The sequence below is a fragment of the Accipiter gentilis genome, chromosome 14 (assembly GCF_929443795.1).
Source record: "Accipiter gentilis chromosome 14, bAccGen1.1, whole genome shotgun sequence".
Lineage (NCBI taxonomy): Eukaryota > Metazoa > Chordata > Aves > Accipitriformes > Accipitridae > Astur > Astur gentilis.
Window position 1 is genome coordinate 1,069,514 of NC_064893.1, and position 17,095 is coordinate 1,086,608.

The window sequence follows — 17,095 nt, forward strand, 5'->3', positions numbered from 1 at the left end:
GTTCACATCCCATATTTGACTGAAGGCAATCCTAAACCTGTATGATGTGAATACATCTGATATGGTACTGATTATAAAGTCTTTCTGCCACACGCTATGACCACTAATATATTATCACTACTTCTGCAGTCATCTGCAATTAAAGAAATTTCATTTTTTATTCTATATTTTAACTCCTTCCAGCATAGCCCACCCTCTCCAAGTTAAACGCAGACAGCTATAGAAAGAACATGCAGTGCTATCTATTCAGAGGCAGCACCATGAATATATTAAATTAAAACTGAGAAGCATAATCTTGAAAAAGGGGATACAGCAACTACATTTCCCACCAGGGGCTAGACCTCACCTCAAGTGGTAGACTACATGCTCTTGCAAGCTGAAATATTTCTTCCTTCCCATGCAAAAAAAAAAAAAAAAACAAACAAAAAACAAACAAAACCCCCAAACAATAAATTTGCAGCTGCGAGGAGGAAGAAATGCTTACCTTAATTTCAGGGGTGGGAGGGGTGGGGGAGGAATATTAAAAAAAAAAAATCAACAGAAGAGCCCAGTTCCATCACCTTGAACAGAAAACGCATCTGAGAAGACAGCGCTGAGAGTGAGCAAGGCAGCAGGCAGCACCGAGGCAGGGGCGACTCTGCTTGTGCCCCTTTTTCCGGCAGCAGGCATGACAATGCACGAACACCCCCTCCACATCACAGCAGGCAACTGTAGCCAGGAGACAGAGGTGCTTAAATTAGAAAACCGCTGCCAGAGGAAATAAACGGGAACCACAGCGACCCCCTCGACCCCAGCAGCTATCAAATCCACGAAGATATAGTGCACATCTGTTTTACGAGGCCCCCAGGGAGCTCCAACTCCAGCTACTTACCCTGTCTGCATTATTAATAGATGTTAATGGCACCATTATATCGAAAAGAAGCCTCTTCCTCTTTATAATATGGAAATTCCAAGGGGTTTTTTTTGTTGTTTTGGTTTGTTTTTTTTAAAAAAAGAAAAAACCCTACACACCATGAGGCAGCAAACAGCTTCTTGGTCCTGCTAACTGCAAAACTGCACCCCCCCCTCCATCCTGCCTTCCTCAGCCATCCTCAATATACTGATTTGGTAGAGAAAATCAATTCAAGGCAGTAAACAACTGCAATAAAGCAAACAGGCAGACAAAGACTTCCTGCCATAAGGCAATTCCTGAATACACACTTTTCTTTTTAATAACGTTCTGAAAAATTTCAGCTAGAGCATATACATATATGCTCTAGAACAGAATAAACCCACACCATTCAGATGTTTCTTGCCTATCTAAATACACGGTTTTATTTCTTCAGCAGAACTTATCTGTCACCTTAAAAAGTATTATTTAGACTGACTTGATGACAAAGCATCCTCTGTCAAGCCTTTGATTTAGATGATGAATAAAGGAATGTGATCCTAAAGTATCCCTAGGCTGTGTTTTTGTTAATGCATGGATTTCCTCCGGGCCCATTCATCCTCAAGGTAGGTGTACTGCAGTCATGCACCAAAGTGTCAAAAGACCTTCCACAGAAGATATTGACCTATTTTAATCTGATCCATGTATAAATGCGATGGAGCTACCACTGGGAATAAAGTGAACCAAAGATGTATTTTTAACCCCTTTATAGCACCATACACAGGAGAAACAAATCTGCATCAAGAATGAACATATCCTCAAAGACTTAATGAGAATGTAGTTTGCTTTAACCAGATCTCTTCCACTGATATTAAGTCATGTGAAATGCTACCGCTTACGAAGGAACCAGGCACATCATCTCTGCAGTTTAGTATTGCTATCAGATAATTTTGACCAGCTATTTAAAAATAAAATAATCAAGAAATGCCAAAATGGTAGGCTTCACCTAGTCAGTTTTCACTCCACTGTACAAGATACCAATTTTAACTCAAATATAAAAAGCACTGCAACGTCTCAAACCACAAAGAAAAAAGCTATCCTTAAGGATGGCAATACCCCAGCATTAATTGCGTGATGAAATTTTTGCATACGGGGGGATGGGGGGGGGGAGAGAGCGAACGTGTCAAGAATCACCTTCTCGTGCTGCAGATGCATGCTGCAGCTGTTTGCTGGCTTTCGACAAATGAATGAAAAGTGCCGCTAATTCTTCCAAGACAAATGTAACCGATTGGCTTTGTTGCTTGCTTGCCTCTGCAGCTTTTGAGACCACGCAAGTACGCTGCAGACGTGAAATCACAGGGTCTGGCTGTATTAACTGAATTACAGACAGCGCTGATGTGATCATCTTCATCTCTCTCGTGCTCTCTAATTATTTATCCAGATCAAGCCTGACTGCTGGAAAATTAGCTCTCTACAGGAGGTAACCGAGCTGAAAGGTTCTTTTTACCAAGAAATGATGGGCTGGCCTCTAGCAGTACATACGCCAGCATGCAGTTGTAAGGAAATGTCACAAGATGTAAATTTGCGAGTAGATTTCTCTTCCTTCCAGAAAAAGAAATAAGACATTTTTAGAACATATGAAGATATACTTGTATTTATACAGACACACAAAATAAGTAACCATCCAAATTCCTGACCCCTAACTTAAAAGGATTTACATGAAATGGGAAGAGAGATGTATATTGGCCATACCTTCTTTTCATTGCTTTATACCTTCATTCCCGCTTGCTTGTCTACAAACAAGTTCATAGTATTTCACTTACACAAGGATTCAACTGCAATGAGACCAAGTTTTAGCTCCAATGCTTAGGGGAAAAAAAAAAAAAGACAGCAACATTTTAGTCACTTACTCAAACCAATTTACAGCAGAATGAACAAAGCATTAAAAAAAGATAATAGTTTTTTTTAAGCTCAAGATACTGCTTTAGCCTGTAGCAATCTAAAAGCAACTGTGAATATATTTTTATTTTCCATGTTTTTTTTTTTTTAAAAAGTGTTACTAAACCTGCCAAACAAAACAGGGTAGTGTAAAAGGAATAACTTGGAAATTATTTTCCTATTAGCAATACAGTCATTATGAGTCAATTTGCTATACTGCATGCGTATATGGATATACACATTTTTAATACACTTTAACACACACTTTGGTCCAATTCTAGTCACATATAGGCCAGTAAAAATTTTGGTGCTAGAGAGCTTTAACTTACCATCTGAAGCATTAAACACACAAAACATTGATATTAAAACAATGCAGCTGCATGAAACACAAATATGCTAATTTTGATACTGACAAGCTTTGGAACTTAATTGTTTAAAAACTAAAAAAAAAAAAAAAAGGCAGCAGAATCTAGGCTGAATCTCTTTGCTTGCTGCATTTGCAGCAGTTTCAGTATGTCAAGCCTTCCCCGATCTTTTAATTGCATTCGGTGCTATGCATGCCAGGAATGTGTGAGAATAGTTGTCAACCCACCTGACTGCAGAACAAAGAGCATTTTTTTTTCCTTCAAGCATTTGTTACCGATGCTTGAGCCACACCCTGTCGTCCCTACAGAACACCCTCTTTCTCACATTTTCCTTTTTCCTACTCACAGGGAGAGACAATTTCTTCCCAGTAATAAAATATTAGCCATTCTCTGGAATTACTACGTTGGGTTTCACCTTTTATTGAATACCCTGCGAGTTTGTTTTTAAGGGAGGGAGATGGGCTGCAGGCACAGATGCGTTTCCCGCAGGGTGGGGAGTCCCCAGGCCGGGATGCCTTGGTGACCCTGCTGCAGCCCTGCTACCCGTGCCCCCCTTGGGATGCTGCTGGCAGACAAGGTGCCTCACCCTGCTCGCCCAGTTGTGGGAGAGGGCACAACCGGGCTGATCAATCCTGTGATGAGAGGGCAGACAAGAGAAAGAAGAAAGAAAAAAAAGATAGACAAATTCAAAAGCAAGAGGGGAAGCCCCTTGGCTGGCTCCTCTTCCCACCAGCCCCAGGCATCCACCTGTGGGGTCAAAACCCTCAGGCAGCATTAACTCCTAGTGCCGATTTTCCAAACCGTGCACTCCCCATCTTGCTCCCTCAAATCCTCCGACAGCTCAGAGTTTGCAAGGTTAAACTCCTCTCGGTCTGGGCGAGAGCCACAGAAAGGTTCCCCTGCTGCTCTGCGCAAAGGCCCTTCTGGGTCTCGCTTCTCACCTACATTCCCGTTAGCACCGCAGATCACACATGGTGCCTGGCCCCTCCAGAAACAGATAGAAGAACAAAACCCCTTGTAGGTTAGCTACACAACACCCAGAAGCATGCTGTGGTTTTTGCAGATTTGTATAAACAAGGCATATTCCTGCATTGACCTATTTATAACATAAACAAGCAACGTAAAGCAAGATGCAGACAATGCGAGAACTGGTACCTGCAAAGCAACCCACGGCCTGTTCTTCTGTCTGCCAGAAACATCTCCTGTATCACCTCAATTTTCTATTCCCCAAAGTCTGGAGGCAATTAAACACCACAGCTTCTAACACTGCCCTCACCAACTTTTTCACGAGGTCGTAGCAAGAACTCGGCTGCATTTTTGATAGCTCCGTAACAGCAGGTAAGCTGTAGGCATCCTTATAGCCCTTTCCCTCCGCATTTCCTGAGGCATCAAAGTTATACCTTCTGACCTAATCAAAGCAGCAGGAATTATGTTTTCCCCCCCCAAGTTTCAGGACAGGTGGAATTAAAGAATTGGTTGAGACTTAGCCTGGATTATTTTCAGAAGCAGGAATAGAGGGTTTACTCAGTCTTTTCTGTTCCCCTGACAGCACACACATCTAATGAACTTTCCAACCCTCACCCAACATGCTATGGCCTCTGTGAGGTTTGGCATAGGGCTTTTTTTGTTTGTTTTAAAAAGAGCTTTTGTTCAGCTGTTCCTTGGTATTTGATACGTTATCATCCACTAGCCATGGACCACCAAAGGAAAGCTGTGGTGCTCTCAGGCTATGGCTAGATCCCGTGTCAAAGAGCACTGTTGCCACTTTAACCTTTGAGTTGCAGAGAAATAAAACCCCTTTAACTTTTGATCACATGATTCCTGAAAAAACAGCAAAGCCAGCTTAAAAAAAAAATCAGTATATCCCAAGACACATTAGACTACCAACTGCTGAATGTTCTCATTACTATTTTGAAATGGGTTGTGGGTGGAGGTACCTACTGAAGCTTTCTATTGCTGCTGCCATTGCTGCTTATCGGGTATGTGTTTTCAGAAATCCCTGCTGCTAAGGAGCCTGAGCTTACATCTGCACCTCTCCTGGATGCATTGAAGATGCAAGTTCTTGCGCAATCTGCAATTCACAGCACCATTGCACAGGGATGCCAGCCTGCGACAGCACCCAGACCTGCTCCAGGCACAGCAGCAGCCAGGTTAGAACAACAAGGTGAGCCATGAGGGGAAGTCATCGAGACTGGGATGGCAACTGAGAAACATGTGGGCAGCAGATTATGTGACACTGATGTGACTAGGCAGGAGCTGACAGTCAATAGGAAAAACCCCAAACACACTTTCCAAGAGACAGCAGACTAGTGGCTTTTAAGGAAGGCACCTTGGTGGTAAAGGCAGTGCAGTAGAGGAGGGACTCGCACCCCAATTCTGCAGGCTAGCTCCACTGCAAGTTGCCACATGTTTCAGCCAAGCCTTGCAAGGATTTAACGCACAATGGACACAGATGGCACAACGTCAGCAGCTGCTCTCCTGCAACTGCTGGTAGTGACCTGAGGTCCTGCATGTATCACTGGGGCAGTACGGGTACCAGAGAGCAGCAGATGCATCCTTCGCACTCTGGTTTCTGATGGAAGAGTTTGCTGCATTTGCATGGAGACTCCAACCCGTTTTCCTAACACTGTTGGATTATCTTTTAAACTGTCAACCCTGCTCAAGATTTACACAAATGGACTTTATGCAGTCACTTTAATATTGCTGAAAATGTATCTGGAGGAAAACTAGGCCTCCAGAGTACTGACATTGCATGAAAGGTAACAATCCCTAAAATAAAAAAGCAGCACAGGGCACACCACAGCTCTCGGTATAAACAGGTACATGAATACTCAACACCTTTCTAGAAGATGCTAATGGTAAGTCTGTGCAGTTTATCCAGTGTGAGGTGACTCTTTCAGTGCAGTAGTTTTACCTGCTGAAACCAAAAGCAGAAAACCAGCATGTTTTAATGGGAACAGAATCGATCTAGCAAGTACCAGGACTTGTTAGTTTTTAGATTGCAAATGTGCTGTTAATACCATTACTATTCAACCTTTGCACGTTCAAACAGGCTGTTTGTTGTCCAGCTTAGACACCAGCCTCCTGGCACATGGAGGGCAAGAAGCATGCTCCCAGGTCCCCTGCACCTGGTGTGCTCGCAAAGCCCTAACAATACCCCTGCAGCATCCAGGTGACGCACCAGTTCCCTTTTCTGACATATGCTGCATGTTCCCTCCCAGAAAACTCTACTTGCCTCCCATCAGCTTTCCCTGGAAGGAATCTTAAACCTGCTGACCTTTCTGAATACAAGCCCTCCTGCCTGCCCCCCCCCCCCCTTTTTTTTTAAATAATCCCCATCTCTAATTGTGCTCAGGCACACTTATTTATACCACTTTTCATTCTTCATGCAAATTTCAATTCTCTGTGCAAGTGTAAAGTTGTTGCTGTAGGTCTTTGAGGATCTTTCCCTCCCTCCCAACCTCTTTTTCTTCCTTGGAAATCACTTTCCTACTTAAAAAAAGCCTGACAACCCTGCAAGCTATTTCTCAACCATACCAAATCCTCCCACCACTTTGTCAGGAGCACTGGACTGTCTTTGACAGTCAGAGACAGTGATGATAAATGACAGCCTCCATAATCCAGCAAGTGATGCTGTCCAGGGGCGAAAGCCACAGGCAGATGCAGAGCCTTCCTGCTGAGCACACTGCAGAGGGAAGAGGGCACATCACTCACAGCTGTAAATCCCATCCACACTCTGGTTGCTCAGCTCCAAGCAGCATCAAAGCCCCCTTTGCAGGCTATGAAGCATGCAGCTCTTCCCAGTCTTCTCTGGCCAGCAGACATCGCTTTCACTTAAAACACAAAACAAGGAAAAAATCCACCTTCCTTTCCCCAAAAGAAGGCTGCATGCAACCCTGTACACTCCCCATTTCAGCAGCTCTGATACTGACAGCCAGCTGGATAATGCATTCAAATGCTCTAGGGATCTACCCCTTTATCCAGGAAAGCTGTCCCTGTTTTTTTGAAGGAGCCCACAGTGAGCAGGTTTTGAGGAGTGGAGATTCAAACCATGCTTCCCACCTCACCCCTACAAAGGGGGTTATGAAGCACAAGTGTCAGCCAGGAGCACACTGTACTTCTTCCCAAAGGATCACAAACATCTTTACAAACATTAGACCTCACAGCATGCTCACAAGAAGTCGATAAATGCCATTTCCACCACCTCACCCAATTCTTTGCTGGAAAAGCTATGCTGGAAGGAAGCTTATCTATGCATCCAAGGTCAGGCTTGGCATCAGTGACAGATTGAGCTGTCTTAAGTCCCTGTACATCCATCCTCCAATCTTAGTCACCAGGCAGTGCCTCTAACTTTTAAAGATGAAGCTTTGAAGAAAAATGTTGTGGGGTTTTTTTTTGTTTGTCTTTGGTTTGTGTTTTTTTTGTTGTTGTTTATTTTTTTTCAGCCTAGAGAACCACTAGATGATGTGATGAGGCCATATGTCTGGAATTAGCTGCAACATCATCCTCCCGTTTGGGAGCAAGCTTTGCCCTGCCAGTGCCAGCTCCAAGCTCCTCAGACTGTACCCATCCTCAGTGGCTCTCAGGACCAGTAATACACCAGGACTGGGGCAGGGGGAAATCAGGGCATAACTCACACTGGAAGTACCTGGGTTTTGTCCAGTTTTATGTCTGGTCCTTCCTTGGCTCACTTGGACCTGACGATCAGTCAACAGCAGATATTTAAGATACAGCCACTAGCATCTTCACCAATACAATACCTACCACAGCATGCCAAGAGCGTTTCCGCCGTGCTTCCAGTAAACCTGCAAGCCCTCAAGGGTGACTTGCAACCAGACTAGTCGAAGCTCTAGTACCTGCTCTGGCATGACAAGGCTGCCGATCGCCTCTGTGCAGCTGTGTGACATGCACAGCATGAGTCACTTAACTGCTAGACAGAGTTTTCTTTCTTTAGGGTAGGGTAACCCTGTTCTGGTAAGTTATCTAACACCGAATTGGAAAGCAGGTGGTAAGAGACTCTTACAGTGTCTTTTGCAGACCCTCCTCTCTCAGGAGGATACCATGCAAGGGGAAAGGGATGCACAGCCACTATATGACCACCAGTGGGGCACGCCTCACCTCAGCTGCAGTCAATAGCACTGTTCTCCTCAGCTGCAGTGACGCCAGCACTTTCTGTGTCAACCTTGCAAATATTTAAGAAGTCTTGATGAGTCAAGCAGCTCAGGATGAAAGTCCATAGCATGCCAGCAAGCTGAGTGGAAAAACTCAGCTTGTGCTAACAGAGCTGTTCAAGGATGCAAGAAGTGCAAGGTGCATCTCAAAGCAAAGGGCTCTCAGCTTGGCTAATGGGACCACAAACCAGCACAGATGAAGGACATGGGGCAGAGCTTGTGCTGCTGCAAGCACAGCCAAGACAACTGGAGGCAGCCATTTTACTGCAATACACTCCAAAACTGCCTTTGGCATCATTACCTTGATAGTTAACCAAACTAATAATAATTTACAACTTTTCTTTCAGTTGCAGTCTAAATCTAGACTAGATCTGTGTTCAGAAGCATTATAATTTAAGCTCACACTTCAGTAAATCCTTAAAATAACCTATTTCTTATTTGTCAGCTTCCGAGACGAACACTGGTTTTCACCAGAACAAAGAGCAGCCAAAAACTCAGACAGACCTATCCTTCACCGGCTAGGGTCCACGGGGGGGGGGGGGGGGGGGGGGGGGAGGTGTGACACACCAGGACACCAAGGAACTTGGGTCCAGCTTTGCACCCTCTTTCAAATAAAGCCTGCATTATCGTCTAAGACTTGCACCCCTTTGTATGCTACCCCTTAGTAGAGAAGATGGAAAAATTAAACCTTTTCAGGAGGGAAAGCAGTCTTTCCCAGTGAGAAAAAAAATACCATTTTATCTCATCTGCCTTCCTTGTTCATGATTTTCCCTCTAGCACTTTAAGAAAAATTAAATTCCAAATTTACACAAAAATTAACAGTATATTGCTGAATTACTGAGGACCACATTCACTACAGAAAACGAACACCACAAGACCAATCGTTCCTTTATATCAGCTAAAAAGGTCACCATTTTTTTTTTATCCTGAAATTAATGTTTTTGCTCTTTAAGGACAAAAATATTAAAATGGGATCAGGCCCTTCAGCTGAAATAAAACAACAAAATCCAAGTCTCTTGGCTTGTTAGAAAGGCCAAACTTCTCCCAAAACACTCCCAATTTTAATTGACTTATATGCGAGACAAGCAGTTAAAAAGAAAAAAGAACAGACTCCACACAGTAAGACTCACTCAGCAAACAAAACCATATTCATTATTTACCTTGGGGCAGGACCCAGAGTCCTTAACCAGGTTAAGGGCCCTATTGTGTTAATCTTTACATTAGTCCAATGTAACACGCACCATATTTAAACAAAATAATGTCAATCCCTCTTTAGTAAGGGGGCTGGGATGGGGGCAATGACACAACACCAACCCCCTCCTCCCTACACACACATTGCAGTATAATCTGCCACCTTCTATAAATGCTGCCATTTGTCTTTTCTTTAGATGCATTGCAGGAATATTTCCATATAAGCCCTATTATAATAAAAACGACAGTGTGACAAACAGCTTTGCAAATAGGTCTGCTGCTCCAACAAAGCACAGACAACACACTGATTTGCAGAAATACCCGTATAATTCACAAGTGCTACTAGTTGATTTGGAATCCAATAAATTTAGGTGGTCACTTTATCTTCTCCATCACGATACCTACTTCCTTATACAGAGCTGAAGTAGAGCATGTGCTCTACTCATGCAACCATTCCCCCAATCCCCTCCTTCTCCTCCCCTCCAATTTACACTGATTACAGGTTTCAAAGTCTTATAGATTCATTTTTAAGTTCTATTTAAAATGCTGATTTTCACTTGTTTCCTTTTCATCTAGATCAATACTGCACAGATGATAAATACGTACTGTTTACCATTTATACTTTTTCATCTTAGCATTAAATATCCTACAGTAAGCTTAAGAAAAATCAGTTCCTGGATAGCACTTACATTCCCCCTCGTTAGCCCATTCCCTATTTTATCTATAATACAATACATAAGCCTGAGTGTGTTCTATTAAAACGTAGACACCCATTATAACATTCAGATATTAAGTGCAGCAGAGGCACTGAATCTCAAAACGCTTACTGCTCTCTTTAAAGTTTGGCTAATTTTAGGATGATACTTCAGCATATACATTTTTCCTTGCAAAACAGTGCCCCAGTGTTAAGACATCACCACATCAGCTTTCTATTCAGTCTTCACCGAGAGATAAGAAGCCACCATTTTTTTTCCCCCGATACATGCAAATTAAACTGTTTGTCTCTACAAAAAGTGTAAACCACAGAGAATTCTGCATTTCAGTGGTGATACTGTCACCTAGCATTAAAAACAAGTATTAATTTGTAAATGAACCTCCTCAATTGTGTTCAAAGGAAGTAATTAAGCATTTAATGGACTAACAAACCAGCACAATTATTAGTTTTATTATTTCCAAGGTACCTCACAACCATAAAAAATTCCCCTCCCACTGATGATCTTCTGCATCAGAACAATCAGACTCTTGTACTACATAATTTTCAATAGATTCAGGCTTACTGGAGTCTTGCACAAGCTATACAATTTATACATTTTCAAATCTAGCAAAACTAAATAGCTGCTTACACATACCTGGGATTATTAGACCTGATTTTACATTCTAGAGCCTAAAAAAAAAAAATAAGTGTCTTGCAAGCATCCTGCTTACGAAATGCTACAAATTCTTTAATAATCATGCAGTATTTTCAGCATTTAAAGAAGCTCAAATTCACTTTTCTAGCAAAAGCATTTAAGAATGCCTTATCTCATTAAAATAAGGTTTTTAAACAATGCCTACATTTAACTCACATAATGCACTAGGTTTTCTGTAATTATCTAGTAATTCCAACTATTCAGTAATACAGGAGACTTAAAGCACAGCTTAGGAACAGCAAGATTTGTATTTTCCAGCAACCCTGTGAAACTCTGGTGAAGTTAATTCATTGTACTGACAAGAAAAGAAACCTTAAAAAACAGTCGGGCAAAGTAATTTAGCAGCTGTATAAAGGTCTTTTCTTCTCCTCGAGGCTTTAATAATTTCAACAGGCACTATTTCACAAATAATCTTTCAAACTCTGAATAGCCACGCTGCGATAGGAACCAAAGCTGCAAAAGTCGTGGCACAAAAATCCCGACATACCGGGTGGCAACTGAAAGATACATTAATTAACTTTGTTTTCCTGTCTTTAAAAAGGTCAAGTGGGATGCTGATTACCATACAATCACTTTGTTTCAGACATTTTTATTAGACAAAAGGCTTACAGTTAGCACTGCATTGTGCCCCACCCAGCTGGCTGAGAATTGTCATCTTCTCACTCCATTAGGCTGTAGGGCTGTATTACAATTTTCTAATTAAGCATCCCCTCCGATACAGGCATCTACCTTAAAAGACACACTCTCTTCTTTCCCTCCCCTCCCAAATAATCTTTTGGCAGGTCAGACTCGAGGAAGAAAAACACCATGAATGAAACAATGAAAGAACAGGATAGTACTGACCTTTTCCTGCAATAAGGTCTCAAATCTCTCCCTCCTTTGCTGGTTTCTTGAAGTAGGAAACTAATTCTTTAAAAATTAAGAATTACCAGGAAAAAACCCCAAAACAAACAACCTCACCCTTCTTCAAAGCACCCACTCCCCCCAGAAAAACAGACAAGCCCATACTGATCGATTCTTTTTCCCCAAAATATCTTGAGAACAAGGATTTTTACACACAGAGCCCCCACATCTACCTCACTCTACCTGTGTATGACATATTAAGTGTAAAGGCTAAAATAAGATGAAGTAAATACGATTTCCTGTCTTTGCACCATGCGTATATATGGACACTATTACACAAATGCACAGTATGCAAAAAGAATGTTAAAAACTTTATACTTATGAAATCCAAGTTATAAGATTTTTCAATAAACATATGAATTTAACCAAAGATTATTAAATGACAAGTTTCTCATGAAATAATGTCACATTTACTTAATCACTATTTATGTGACTGATTTGAGGCAGCCATACTTAACACTGAATACCAACTACACACTGTGAGAAAATACTGAAGACACTGCTAAAGTACAGAAGATATTTTCATTTTCGAAACAATTTCAAGTAATATCACATTCTCCTAGGTCTCTCTATGTACACTCAGTTTAATTAAAAAGAATTTGTACCCCTCATCTATCTTCTAAAATGCAAGCCCGACAGACTAGCCAACAATAATATTAATGTTAAGACAAGTCAAAATGGAGCATCATTTAGCCTGATGTATCTGAGGGAAAATAAGCAGATAGGACACAGTTTTCACTGTGGAAGGCCCAATTCACCCCCCACTTCTATTTCTAAAACTGATCTTATGAGCATCTATTATTTATCCCCTCTACAGCACCTTTTTCCAGACAGCCATCAGGCATCTATGCAGTACTAAGTTTTCAGAAACATGGACTTCTTTTCAAGGTAAAATGCAGGCATATTAAGAAGAATCATTACTTCTTACACTAATATTTCCCAGCATGTATTTGACAGAATCCTATTAACCCACAATTACTCTAACCTGTGGTGAAATGCAGCCAACTCCCCCCTTCTGAACAGGCATTTAATACGTAGATGTTTCACGCTGGTTAAGACAGTTTATATTCTCAATACATTAAAACCACCATTTTCACATGAAATAAGCTGTATTTGTTATCATACCTTAGTTTTGCTTTGTGGTTTTCATCTATTCATTGACTGTTGAGTGGTATTAATTAAATTCTTGGGGTACCTACCTTCTGACATTTCAATGGCTCAAGAAAGGCCATAACATTGCCACAAATTAATTGAAATATATCTCATTCTTTCACAGGGAATAGGTGCTGGGATGCGAGCACTGCAAATACAGGCAAATTCTTTCCTAGTTACTTTTTTTTGGTACAAAAGGCAGAGCCTTTCAGATATTACCCATGATGCCTCCCAACCAAAAACATCTGCAATATGCTACGTTCCCCATCTGTCACAATCAACCCGCCTATTTAAAGAGGGGGGCAAGAAACCATTAATCTACCAAAATCCACACACATGAGCATTCATAGGAACACCTCTTGTACTTACACGTTGCACTGAGCCGCATGCAGGAAGGAAGCTGTGGCAATGCCAACCATGTTGAAGACCTGCAAGACCCAGGTATTTGTGAAGATGTTATTTGTTGGCTTTGCGACTTTCAACCATAAAACATCCCCCACTTCCCCAGAACCACCCACCTATGACTTCGCTGATGATGCTCTAATTTTAAATATGGTTTGAGAGAGACAGGATAATGAGAAGCGTTCTAGGCATTTTAACCTCTTGATGTTGCAGCTGCAATGCAAGAACATTTAAGAAACACCTGAAATGCATGTTCATGAATAACAATTTCCTTCCTGCTAAAGCAGCAAGGAAAAAAAAAAAGCAAGCCTTTACACCATGCATTTCACACCTTCAGGAGGTAATAACCCTGCTCAGTTAGGGCAAACAGTAGGACATATGAGGTGATGTTTGGAATCAAGGTCTCCTCAAACACTCTTTTGCCTCTTCTCCCCAAGTAGGTCGCCCCTCTCAGCAGATTTTGTATAATTGGGCTAGTTTGTTAGAAAGCAAAAAGAACCCATCCTGCTGCATAAAGCATGTTAACGCCTATGCTACAAAGAGAGCTAGTGCTCTACTGCAGGAGGAGAGGGCTTGTTAGAAGGGAGCATCATCAACTACTGCCGTTTTAAACCTCTTCCAGGTTGTAGCAACCTGGATTTCTCAAAACCACTTCAGCAGAAGCAGCACAGCAAAGGTGTTTCTGGTGCTTCCCTGTTACTGACTGCACCGAGCTACAGCTTGGTCACCGAACCACGACTTCACGAGGGAAGCCAAGCTCTCCTCATCACAAGCACCCAGCGCAGAAGCTTTACGTTGTCATCCCCCCCCCTCCCCCCCCAGGTTACAGCGAGATGTGATGTATCAGCGTGGAAGCCTGATTGCTCATTCCTCTTGCACGGTCCCTAGCGAGAGGTGGGTGCTCCAGGGCGCTCCCGCAGAGTGGGCAGTGCCCGCCTTGCTGGGGGAACGGGCGGCACCACCGCCGTTCTGGAACCTTCCTGCACACGCCAGCGCAGCACTGGCATCCCACAACCTGCCTGGCAAAGGCATGCTCCTGGAGAGCGGCTGCTCTTCCCAACACACCGACAAGCAGAATAGGGTTGGGGGTGATTTCCCTGTACTGGATTTCCCAACAAAATGTAAAAAAAAAAATTAAATTAGTTGTAGTTTTTGCTCGATTCTCGCGAGGCAAAGAGCGGCTAGAAGGCGATGCTTGCAGAAGTTTGGGGGGGATTTTAACTAAAAAAGCCCACCACCCAAACACCCGACCCCCCAAACCCTCACTCGCCCCCCCTCTCCCCCGACAACACAGGTATCGCAAAACCACTTTCCCCCGCAGCTGGTCGCAGGACGGCGAGCCTTCGCCACCCTTCCCCGTACAGACCTGCCCGGCGCGGGGACCGAACTTGCCGCCTGCAGCACCCGAGCGCACCGCTGCCGGCAGGCTGAGGCCGGGCCACGCGCCCCCGCCGCTCCGGCAGCGCGACCGCGCGCGCGACCGCCCGCCGCCAGCCCGCGCGCAGCGGTGCAGGGAAGGGAAGGGAAGGTCGCCAAGGCGAGCCTCCGCGCGAGCGTCCTCACCGGGCCGCGGCGGCACGGGAGCCTGCTCCCCGGGAGCCTGCTCCCCGGGAGCTTGCCTGCTTTTTTTTAACGCAACTTCCCGTTTTAAGGAGTTCTACAAACTTTCCGGCAAGAGCCCGGCCGGGCCGGGGGCTGCGCCCGCGGGCTGCCGTAGTGCAGGTGTCGCCGGGCGCTGGCTGCCGCCCCCCCGCCGCCCCGCCCGGCCCGCCACCCGCGCTCCTCCGCGCCGGCACCGCGGCCCCGGGGCGGGCAGGGCGAAGCCGCTCCACTCCCCTGCGGCGGGGCCGGCCGGCCGCCACCCCCAACTCCTCACACCCTCGCCGCCCACGCCCCCAGCCCCCCGAGCTCCGCAACAGGTACGGCCTGGGCGAGACCCCCGCGGCCGCCGCCCCCCGGCACCTTCCCCACGGCGGCGGCGGCGCCGCTCCCTCCCCCCCCCCCCACCGGGGGGAGGAAGGGGGGGGCGGGGGCCGGAGCCCCGCGCCCCGCCACCCGCGCACTCACCCCGTAGCAGCCCTGGTGCGGTGCGGCTCGCCCACCTGCCGGGGCCCGGCGCGGCAGCGGCTCGCAGCCTCCCCTGCTGCAGGAGGCAGGCAGGGGCGGGGGCGGCGGGGCCGTATATACCGGGCACCCCCGCCCCCGCGCGCGCGCGCGCGCTCTCGGGGGGGGGCGGTTTGCGCGCGCGCGCGAACCGCCCCCCCACCCCCCACCCCGAAAGCGCGCGCGCGCGCGCGCGGCAGTGATCAGGTGACGGGGCAGCCCCCTACACTGCGGAGCCGGGCGGGCCCCGCCGGGCGGCGGCCGCGGGGGGTGGGGTGGTGGTGGGGGGGAGCGCCGCGCCACGCCGCGCCACGCCACGCCACGCCACGGCACGCGCTAGACGGGCGGGGTTCTAGAACGCCGCCGAGGGGGGCGGCGGGGTGTCACCGACCCGGTGTTCTAGAACGGAGCCGTTCCCGATTCCACCACCACCCCGCCACCCCACCCCCGCGGCGTTCTAGAACGCGTCCACCGCCCCCACGCGCGCCCGGCGCTGCCTGCCGGCACCGCTGCTCGCCCGCCCGCCCGCCCGGGAGGGGGACACCCAGTGCAGCAGCCCCAGACCGGCGGGCAAGGCTGCTGGCCCGCACCTTCGGAGGTGCCGCCCTCGGGCGGGGGGGGCGCGGCTGCAATGCCATGCCCTGCCCTGCGTCTCCCCGGGGCTCGGTGCCGATCGCTTAATAGCGCCGCAGTGAGTTCCCCGGTGGCCGGAGAGATCCGCGGCTCGGGCGTGGGGCGGGCCGGGGAAATAAAAAAAATGGGTGCGACAAGGCCTTCTCGAAGCGGGCAGGTGGGTCCCGCGGGTGTGTGATCGGCGGGCGGCGCGGCGGGGAGCGAGGGGGCCGGGGGGGGGCGCGGCGGGAGAAGCCGCCCATGCACCCGCACCCGCCCGTTTTGCTCGCGGAGGGGGGAAGCCGGCGGTTCACGCCGTGAAGGAATGAGTTTATACACATTGACCCCGGCGTTGTCTCTTCTTAAAAAGTGGGATCAAGGGGGCTGCAAAATCCCATTAGACGGATTGGCAGCCCGCTGTGAGGATGAGCGGACCGCTGAGTTTTACAGAGTGATGCCAGTGCACCTCTGGTTCTCAAGATCGGTTATGTGGCGCAGCCTCCTAACGGGGGAGGGGGGACCCCCTCTGCAGGGGCAGGGGATCCTGCCCTGGGCCTTGCCCCCTGCGCGGGGCACCGGAGGGGCTGCAGCGTTGGCCGACACGTGTCCCCCACGGCTGCCCACCTTTGAAATACATGCCTGATCTCGCCAAGTTGCCTAATTCAGGCTCCCGTGCCCTCTATGTGAGCACTGGGGTTGCTGCTCTTTCATGTAGCAACCCATCCCCAGAGAACGCATCCCCGCTTTCCCCGTTGCCGTCTCCGTGCCTGCGGTGCCGCCAATCCCCCTGTTTTGGTTCAGCCAGAGCTGGGATGAACTACCGGGGGCGCCCACCTGCTTCAGCGAGGCACCAAAACACACACAAGGGCTGAGCAAGCGGCTGCGGGCTGCGCAACATGCTCATGACCCTGAGGTATTTTTTGTTTAAAACAAACGCACCCCCCTACCCCCCCCCCCCCGACAAGACCCCAAACCCATCCA

The 17,095-nt window shown here is 46.8% G+C and overlaps 1 long non-coding RNA gene across 1 annotated transcript in view; it reads right to left on the reverse strand.

Moving 5' to 3' along the window:
• LOC126045519 (uncharacterized) overlaps positions 1 to 15,564 on the reverse strand; it is a 31,261-nt gene extending 15,697 nt beyond the window's left edge. Inside the window, exons 1-2 of the long non-coding RNA XR_007508105.1 lie at positions 15,467 to 15,564; positions 13,367 to 13,425 (exon numbers count right to left, since the gene is read on the reverse strand). This is a non-coding gene — a long non-coding RNA (uncharacterized LOC126045519). The remainder of the gene's footprint in view (positions 1 to 13,366; positions 13,426 to 15,466) is intronic.
• Positions 15,565 to 17,095: the final 1,531 nt, after the last annotated feature.